The following is a 9928-nucleotide window of genomic DNA, read 5'->3' as shown; positions in this document are numbered from 1 at the left end:
AAAATAATTTTTATTTAGGATTGGGTGCACTGGGAAAGGAATTATGATAAGCACTAGGAGATAATGTTAAATGTATAATGTGTCTTAAAAAACACGTCTCTAAATCATGTAACCCTTAAGAAAATCTAAAACGCTAAAAATATGAAATGTATACAGTGTCCTTAGAACCACATTGTCCTAATCAATCTAATAATAATTGCAAACAAATGGATAAATCATAAATATCAAGGTATCTAAAGTTGTATCTTCAGTGTCCCAATGATGAATAAATTGTGAAAGGCATAACACATAGCCCCAATGTGTCTTGGCTTGTAGATGTATAATATACTCATTTATGCTTGATGTAGAGGGACTCTTGGTTCCTTGGCAAGTGTAGTGGAAGGCTGAGAGAAGCATATAAAGCCCCTCTATCTGGTCCGGAAGGGCACTTAAAGTCCTGAGCCGCAAGACAAGGCGGGCTTAACAGCCAGAGTTCAGGCGGTGGGCGGAGGTCTGCTGAGTGTCTGTGTCACGGCAGATAGGACAGGTGAGCAGCAGTCGCATCGGTCCGCTCCCGGAGGAGGAGTGATCATTGGTGAGGTGGTCACTGGAAGGTACCATGACAAATTGGTTGTTTTTTGTATGCACCTGTCTCCTCTTAGAGATCTTTTCCTATAAGTACCCAAGGCCAGGCTTCAGCAACTGCGGATGCGAGAGGGTGATCAGCCGTGAAGTGTGGTTCCCGGATTGCAGCGAAGGAGAGCATGGTGCATCTCATAGCGGTCCGTTGGGAACAGATGAGTACCTGGGTGTTGGGAAGGAGTTGCGGTTTGTGTGACTTTGTCTTCCCTAGCACTCGTTACAAGAGCACACAAGCATTTACATACCACTTAACGGGTGTTACACATGTGTGAGGAGAAAGAAAATGAGTTAATGCATGAGAGAGATAGGGCAGACACATATGAGAAAGGAAGTATAGATAGATTTAGGTTTGTGAGCAAGGAGGTGGGGGAGGGAGAGAGAGATGATTACAGAACAGCGTCCATTGTAGTGTAAATAGGGTTAGAGCAGAGCAAGGAAATAGTCAATATGAGGTAAATAGTTTGCAAGGTTAATACATTGAAATAGTTCAAAATTTGCAGGGTTTATGCAATACAGTGAAATTTAAATAGTTAGTTTGCAGTGTTAATGCAATGACATATAAAGTTAATATGATGCAATGAAATTGAAATAGTTTATATTTTGTCAGTTCATACCCTGCCCTGTGTACGTGCCAATCTGGCGCATGTGCTGGGCATGTACGGCACTGGCTTAAGCTCCTTTATGGAGCTCCTTCACAGGAAGTAAATGTACAATGAGTCTTTTCTACCATTATAATTTTCCACCTTCTGTGTCATTTTCTCCTTTAGTTCCTCCTCTTTTACTTCCTACCCTCCATATGTCTCTCTCCCCATCTTACTTACCTCGTTTCTTATCCATGCTAGACCTGTTTCTGCTTACCCACCCTGTGTCAGGAGCAGATCCTTAGGTATAAGACAAGATCAGGAGCTGTAGCACAAAGTGAAGTTTAAATGAAACACCTCAAGAAAATTAGCACGGGTCACATGATCCTCTAGGATTTACTTTTATATAGTTAGAATAGTTCAAAAGGTATTCTATAAGTGTACGAGACAGTGGATTTGTAAATAAAGCATGGGAGCCACAGTTATTATTATTACTATTATTATTATTATTATTGTTAATATTATTATCTTTGGCAGACACAGGTTTGCTGAACCACTTGCTGTAGTTTATTCAGGGATGTCAAGATTATAAAGACAGCAACTCATGTAGTTCCAGCAATAACACCAAACAAAAGTATTTACAATACCATGCAACCCTGCTGCTAGCTAGACACACAGTCCTGTCACTAGTCACCGGCCACTGACTGGTGTCGGTCGCCCCACCCACAACACAAAGCAGCTATTTATGCTTCCTACCAAGCATTAACTAGGTCTATGGCAAGCTGCACTTTTTGCCACATCTTTTAGTTATAAAGTGCCAACATGGTGATTACATGTACAGCACTAGTTCCTGGCATTGGGTAGTTGGTGATTACATAGTGACTGTGCTAGTTGCTAGAAAATATAAAATATGAAAATACATGAGGTATCCAATAGTGTAGTATTAACACCACCTCTCTCCCTTAAATGGTAAGAATTCCATGTACATAAATTTAACAGAGTAAGGATCCGTTATTCCCATGGATCTTTTCAGGGCCGGATTAAGGGGGGGGGCACATGCCTCAGGCCCCCCAGTGCCGGACGCACGCTGATCGGATCACCTGTCAGTTGGTGATCCAATTCTTGCCTGTGCCGCTGTGTGTATGTTAATATAATGTGTGTGTGAGAGGGGGTAGTATATTAATATAATATGTGAGTGAAGGGGAGTTGTTAATATAATGTGGGAGGTAGGTTATTTATTTAATGGTGGATTGCAGGTGGATGCAAATTATTTAATGGGTGCAATTTTATTTGTGGGATGATGGTGGGCCTATTTCATTTAATAGTGGGGTCTATCAATTTAAGATGGGGTGATTGTACCTTTAAATTTAATGCTGATATGGTTTGGAAGCTAATAAATGAATGTGAGGCTGTTTGGGGTCTATTTATTAAATGGGAATATGAATTATTTAATGTCGGGGATAATTGGGGGAAATGGTTATAAATGTTATTTAATTTTTTGATGGGGCTGTTTGGACGGAGGGAAATATGTTTATATATTAAATGGGAATATATATTAAATGGGAATAATATTGTTTTAATGCTGGTGCTGGTAGGAATTTTCTAAATTTCATGTACCCATCTTTTTTTCCAAATAGGGCCTCCAACATTCCATGATCCAGACAAGCATCAACTGATCTAAAGACCCCAGCAGCCACAGGTGGTGAATGTGACAAGAACAGGTAGGAGAGAGCAGGACAGTCTGCCAACTGTCCTAATTCTGGTGGGGCATTCCTAATCTGGGTGACTGTCTTGCTTAGTCAGGATTGGGTCCAACTGCAAAGACAGTTGGGAGTAGGGCCGAACTGGGACTAAAAATCAGCCCTGGCACTTAAATTACACAGGCCCACCTCAGTTCCAGCAGGAAAGAAACTATGAGCCACCACGAAGCGGCGGTGCCAAAAGGGCGTGGCCACATTGTGTTGTGGGTGTGGCCATCATGGGGCATTGATACATACATTATAATAAAACATTACATTTATCACGCCTTCCCAGCCACATCACGCCATCCCCCCAGGCACATTATGACACCCCCTGCCCACTGTACTTATCTATGCTTCTGGTACTGGTATGGACATCCATAAGGGTGGGAACTTCCTGTAGATTGAGCAGGGAAGCTCTTTGTCTCACAAGATTACAAAATCTTGTGATACTTAGAGCTCCTCGCGTTGCTCTGCAGTCTGTTTCCTGTCCGGGAATTGGGAGCAGCTATTAGTTCCCTTCCCCTAACCAGAGCTAGATTAAGGCTCAGGGGGGCAAGGGTATTTAAGACAGCAGGGCCCCTATTATGTAACATGGTTATCATTTTAGACAAATGCACAGGCACTACTGTTAGAAGCACACAGCTCTGCCTTCACAAGCAGTATGTTGAGAAGCAGATTATCCCTTCCAACTGTTCTTGCAGTCGGACCAAATCCTGACTAAGTGAGACAGTCACACAAATTTAGGACTGCCCCACCAGATTCAGGACAGTTGGCAAACTGTCCTCCTTTCTCCTACCTGTCTTGGTCACTTTCAGCACTTTGTAGCAGCTGGTTTCTTTAGCTCAGTTCCTTCTTGTCTTGATCCTGGAATATTGGATGCCCTGTTTTGAAAAAAAAATGGGTACATGAGATGTAGAAAACTCCAACCAGCCCCGGTGTTAAAAAAATAGCACTCACGTTTTATAATTAGGCCTCCCTCCAGTCCCCACAATAATAATATTCACATTTAATAAGTAGACCTATTTTCCCCCAACCAGCCCCAACATTAAATTACCAGTATACCCATTTACTCAAAACATATTTCCCTCCCTCCAAACAGTCCCAGCAATAAATAAAATAACATTAAGTTTAATAAATATAACCATTTTCCACAACCATCCCCGGCAATAAATAATTCATATTCACATTTAATAAATAGTCCTCCTCCCCAAAATCAGCCACGTATTCAATTGATAGCCCTAAACCACCCCAGCATTAAATTAAAGGTTACTTAACCTCACCTTAAATAATTAGCCCCCGCCATTAATTAGCCTACCTCCTACACTATATTAAGATCCTTCCTTCCCTCATATATTATATTAAAATACTGTGCACACACACTCACACGCTATATTTAAAGTATTGCGAACACACACACACTCTATATATGAACATGGCCAAACACACACACGCACTCTAATGAACATGGCCAAACACACAAACGCACACTATATGAACATGGCCAAACACACACTATATAAACATGGGGCCATACACACGCTATATTAACATGGGGCCACACACATACACACTATATCAACATGGGGCCACACACACACTATATCAACATGGGGCCACACACTATATCCACATGGGGCCACACACACACTATATAAACATGGGGCCACACACACACTATAGTAACATGTGGGGGCCACACACACACACACACACACACACACACACACTATATTAACATGCGGGGCCACACACACTATATTAACATGTGAGGATACACACACACACACACACACACACACACACACACACACACACACACACACTATATTAACATGTGAGGACACACACACTACATTAACATGTGGACACACACACACTACATTAGCATGTGGGGACACACATACACACACTACATTAACATGTGGGGGCAAAAACACACTACATTAACATGTGGACACACACACACACACACACACACTACATTAACATGTGGACACACACACACTACATTAAAATGTAGGGACACACACACTACATTAACGTTCTCTCTTCTCTCCACCGACGAACTTCTGCAGTAATGGTGCCGCCCGGCAGCTTATATAACAGCCGGGTGGCACCATTAGCTTAGGGAATCACCTACAGGAGATGCCTTGTAGCTGGCAGGTGAGTTTAACCCCAATATAGCTATATTGTGTACAAAATTCTCCTTTATGTATATGCGAACACAGTGCTTATTATATTTTGTTTGTTTCTGAGCGCCGGACAACATTTTCTTTTATTTACACTTGCACATTGGTCTTATTTGTCCTTGGCTGCCACCTCAAATGAAAATGATTTTATACACTTGTACACATTTCATTATTTTAAAGAAGCGCGCCTATTTTGTTTGACCACTCCCTACAGGTGTTGCAGGCTTTATAAGATGGAGGTTCAGGGGAAGATTTAAATGGAACACCCTGAATTTAAATTTGTATCACTAGCTTAGGAACTCACCTACAGGAGATGCCTTGACGCTGGCAGGTGAGCTTAACCCCAATATAGCTATATTGTGCACAAAATTCTCCTTTATGTATATGCTGACACAGTGATTACAGTGGGCAGCACGGTGGCGTAGTGGTTAGCACATCTGCCTTGCAGCACTGGGGCCCGACCATGGCCTTATCTGTGAGGAGTTTGTATGTTCTCCCCGTGTTTGCGTGGGTTTCCTACGGGTGCTCCGGTTTCCTCCCACACTCCAAAAAACATACTGGTAGATTAATTGGCTGCTAACAAATTGACCCTATTCTGTGTCTGTCTGTGTGTGCGTCTCTCTCTCTCTCTGTGTGTGTGTCTGTGTGTGTGTGTGTGTGTGTGTGTGTGTGTTAGAGATTTTAGACTGTAAGCTCCAATGGGGCAGGGACTGATGTGAATGAGTTCTCTGTACAGCGCTGCGCAATTAGTGGCGCTATATAAATAAATGGTGATGATGATGATTATTATATTTTGTTTGTTTCTGAGCGCCGGACAACATTTCTCTTTTATTTGCTCTTGCACTCTTCCATCCTCTCCCCCTAGCCACCTACCCCTTCAATCCTTCTGCCCCACCACCGGTGAAGCAGTCCACTCTCTCATTTCATCCCCCCCCTTTCTACCTGTCCCCTGGATCCTATCTATTTCTTCGCTCCCTTTCCCCCACCACCTGCTCCTACCTCGCTCACCTCTTTAACCTGTCCCTATCCACCGGCATCTTACCCTGTTCTTTTAAACATGCTCTCGTATCACCCATTCTAAAGAAACCCAATCTTGACCCCACTTCTCTCTCTCTAACTATCGCCCCATATCTCTTCTCCCCTTTGCCTCCAAAATACTTGAGAGGCTTGTCTGCAACCATCTCACCTCCTACCTTTCTGAACACTCCCTCCTTGATGCTCTCCAGTGTGGTTTCCGCTCCCTCCACTCCACTGAAACTGCCCTAGCTAAAGTTACCAATGACCTGGTTCGCCTCTTACCATGCTGGCCGATCTTTCTCTGTAACCACCTCTCCTTTATGTATATGCTAACACAGTGATTATTATATTTTGTTTGTTTCTGAGCGCTGGACAACATTTTTCTTTTATTTACACTTGCACATTGGTCTTATTTGTCCTTGGCTGCCACCTCAAATGATTTTATACACTTGTACACATTTCATTAATTTAAAGAAACGCGCCTTTTTCTCTTTCACTATTTTCTAGTTTGTTTTTTGGGAGTTGACCACTCCCTACAGGTGCTGCAGGCTTTATAAGATGGAGGTTCAGGGGAAGGTTTTAAATAGAGCACCCTGAATGTAAATTTGTATCACTAGCTTGGGGACTCACCTACAGGAGATGCCTTGACACTGGCAGGTGAGCTTAACCCCAATATAGCTATATTGTGCACAAAATTCTCCTTTATGTATATGCTGACACAGTGATTATTATATTTTGTTTGTTTCTGAGCACCCGACAACATTTTTCTTTTATTTGCACTTGCACATTGGTCTTATTTGTCCTTGGCTGCCACCTCAAGGGGGAAGAACTGTTATGAGACACGGCTTAATTGCAAGCCGCGGCAGCTCGTTGTCTGCTGGTGCCTCGCGTCCCGTCTGTGGCTAACTGCCTATCCCAGTAATCTGTAGCCGTTCATTGTTGTCTTACCTGCTGCTGCTGATTCTTCAGAGTATCCTGTATCCTGTTCCAGTCTGACTTCCTGGTATTGACCCTGCTTTTTCCTCAGTTTTGCTGCTGATCTTCTGACCCAGACTCAGGCTGCGTCCTTGAGTACGCTCCAGCTCATTGCCTAGTACCTTCGTGGCTCTCCTGGCTTTAACTCTTTGACTTGTTTGACCCTCCTCTATTCTGACACCCATGGATTGATCCAGTGCCTTGAGTCCTGTATACTGTCTATGCCTAATAAAGACACTTTATTTTCACATAATCAATCTTTCTGGAGTTCATCCAGGCCTGTTTGTAAAATGTATAGGAACTGTGATAAGTACGGCAGCCAGCTGATACTTACACAGTTTTGCTGAAAAACTTTTGCTGAACTTTTATTCAGATATGTCAGATGGTACAGTCAGCAAGATGAGCAGTTCCAGTAAACAAACACAAAAAGAATTTCCAATTTTCTCCAAACCTGCGTCTGGCTAAACATTCGGTTATCTTTCTAGTCACTGGGCAATAGGCTCAACGTCGGTCGCTCTGCCCACAACACACTTAACTAATAAACAATGAATTAACTACACCAATGTTCCACCTGTGTACCTGTGTTCCGTGGGGAGCGGGGTGCAAGAAATTTAACGTCTGCAGCATGAGCCTGCAGACTCTCAGAAAGACTATGGGGTATATTTACTAAAGTGCGGGTTTGAAAAAGTGGAGGTGTTGCCTATAGCAACCAATCAGATTTTAGCTGTCATTTTGTAGAATGCACTAAATAAATGACAGCTAGAATCTGATTGGTTGCTATAGGCAACATCTCCACTTTTTCAAACCCGCACTTTAGTAAATATACCCCTATCAGTCTTTTTCTTAACAAGCCGTGCCAAACTTCCCTTTTTGCCACAGATCAAGCGATATATAATACATACATCCAACCTTCAAAAGGGACACTACACATTACGCTTGAGAATGAAAAAACTTTCCCAAAATTGACCTCTGTACGCCCCGATTACATATAAAAAATGCCCCCACATGCCCCTCATTTGCTCCAAAATTTCACATGCCACTTACGCATCCCACATGCTCCAAAATAGTCAGGCATGCCCTTTGCCTCCTACAAGTCCTTCGATCCCACCATGTACTCCAATACTCCCCCACATGCCCTTCACACCTCTCCACTTCCATCAGACCTCCACACATGCACCTTACAAGCCCATAGATCTCCAAACATGCCATCAGATTTCACTACATGCTCCTTACAAGCCCATTGACCTCCCCACATACCATTAGACTTCCCAACATGCCCTTTACATGTCATTAAACCTCCCTAGTCCTTCAAATCAATGTACTGCACATAAACCAGTTACCAGCTACGGAGGTACCTCCTGAGCTGTCTCTGTGTACTCCTGCTCCTAATGTCACTTCTTCACTTTGGTCATGTTGGAGAGCTGCGAGCTGCCACACTGCAGACACATGTCCCATACAGACATCCCCTTCTGTATACCTCTTCACCCCCATCAATTCGCTTACCATGTTGTTTGACCACATCTGTTCTTCCTCTCCTGCTCTCTCTCTTTTTAATGTGATGTGTCAACTCCCAATCACTTACAGACTTGGTGATTGGTGAATGAGAGCTGTCACATTTTTGGACAAAAGTAAAAAAAAACCCATAACAAAACGTAATTGAAGGAAGCGTGGGTAGACAGGTCATAGCGGGCCCCCTACTTAGTCCAGGTCCTTTACACCTGTAGCCCCCATATCCCCCTGATGGCAGCCCTGTCCACTGCACCTGGAATTATTCATTCTGTGTTATCTATTCTCCCAGCTCACCCCCCCATCGCACTTAGTCTGGAACTATTCCTGGTATAGTTTCCTCTGTCCTACATAACTTGCCACCAGGGTGGGTATCCATACCCTGATTCTGACATCCCTGCAGCCTACGAACCTGCCTTAGGGGAGAGGAACCAAGCCTGGTGCTGGGGTCTGGGACCACTGAGCACACTGTCTCCAGCCTCTCCCAGTATCCTGAGCGCTCCCCTGGATCCTCTGTATACGCCATCGCCATTTATGTAATTCATCCAGTGTCCTCGCATCTCCAGCACAATGTCACTAACAATCCTGGTTCTACCCATCTGATTACTATAACTAGCTTTTTACTTATTTGCATTCTATTTCCTACTGTGTTTACTACTATGTATACTTTATTTGTTGTGCCATTATTGTCTATGATTCAATACTTTAAAGCCTATCTAGCATTTGTATAGTTTTTACTTTCTTGTAGCATCATTAGTGCTCCCCCTCACTAGTGGTTCTTATTTTGGCCCTTCCCTAATCACTTGCTCTTCTTCTTCTTCACCTTCAATCTTCCTCTCACCTATCCCTGCCCTTTCTCCTGCCTGTTCTCCTCCTCATCCTCTGGGTCCCTTGGAGGCCTTCTGGGAAAATGTATCAATGGGCTTGTGGCCTATATACCTCCACCTATTGTTTTAGATCCACCTCTCCTGGTCCAATCCAAGATTCTAATTAGGCACATTGGAAATTTTTCAATATATGCAACTGCAGCCCACCCTCGTGTTTGTGCCTATATAGGGATTTCATGTGTAAACCTTAGCCTCCTTCCCCCCCTAGACAAAGGAATTCACAATCTTCTGGATTTCATGAAAGAAACTGGAGTATGCAGAGAACCTTTAGGAATATGTTACTTTAATAATATTCACTCTCCCCAGCCAAGAGAACCTCTGAGATGACCAAGCTCCCAGGTCTCTGTGAAAAATAAAACAATATATTGTAGTTGGAGCCAGGATAAGACAATCTTGTATTTAGAAATACT

At 43.1% G+C, this 9928-nt stretch overlaps 1 protein-coding gene across 3 annotated transcripts in view; it reads left to right on the top strand.

The window, feature by feature from the left end:
• LOC142102264 (cytochrome P450 2F2-like) overlaps positions 1 to 9928 on the top strand; it is a 164945-nt gene that overhangs the window by 43491 nt on the left and 111526 nt on the right. The window lies entirely within an intron of this gene.

Source organism: Mixophyes fleayi, chromosome 9 (assembly GCF_038048845.1).
Source record: "Mixophyes fleayi isolate aMixFle1 chromosome 9, aMixFle1.hap1, whole genome shotgun sequence".
NCBI classification, from domain to species: Eukaryota; Metazoa; Chordata; class Amphibia; order Anura; family Limnodynastidae; genus Mixophyes; species Mixophyes fleayi.
The sequence above is the reverse complement of the archived record's forward strand: the minus strand, read 5'-3'. Positions and strand labels throughout refer to the sequence as shown.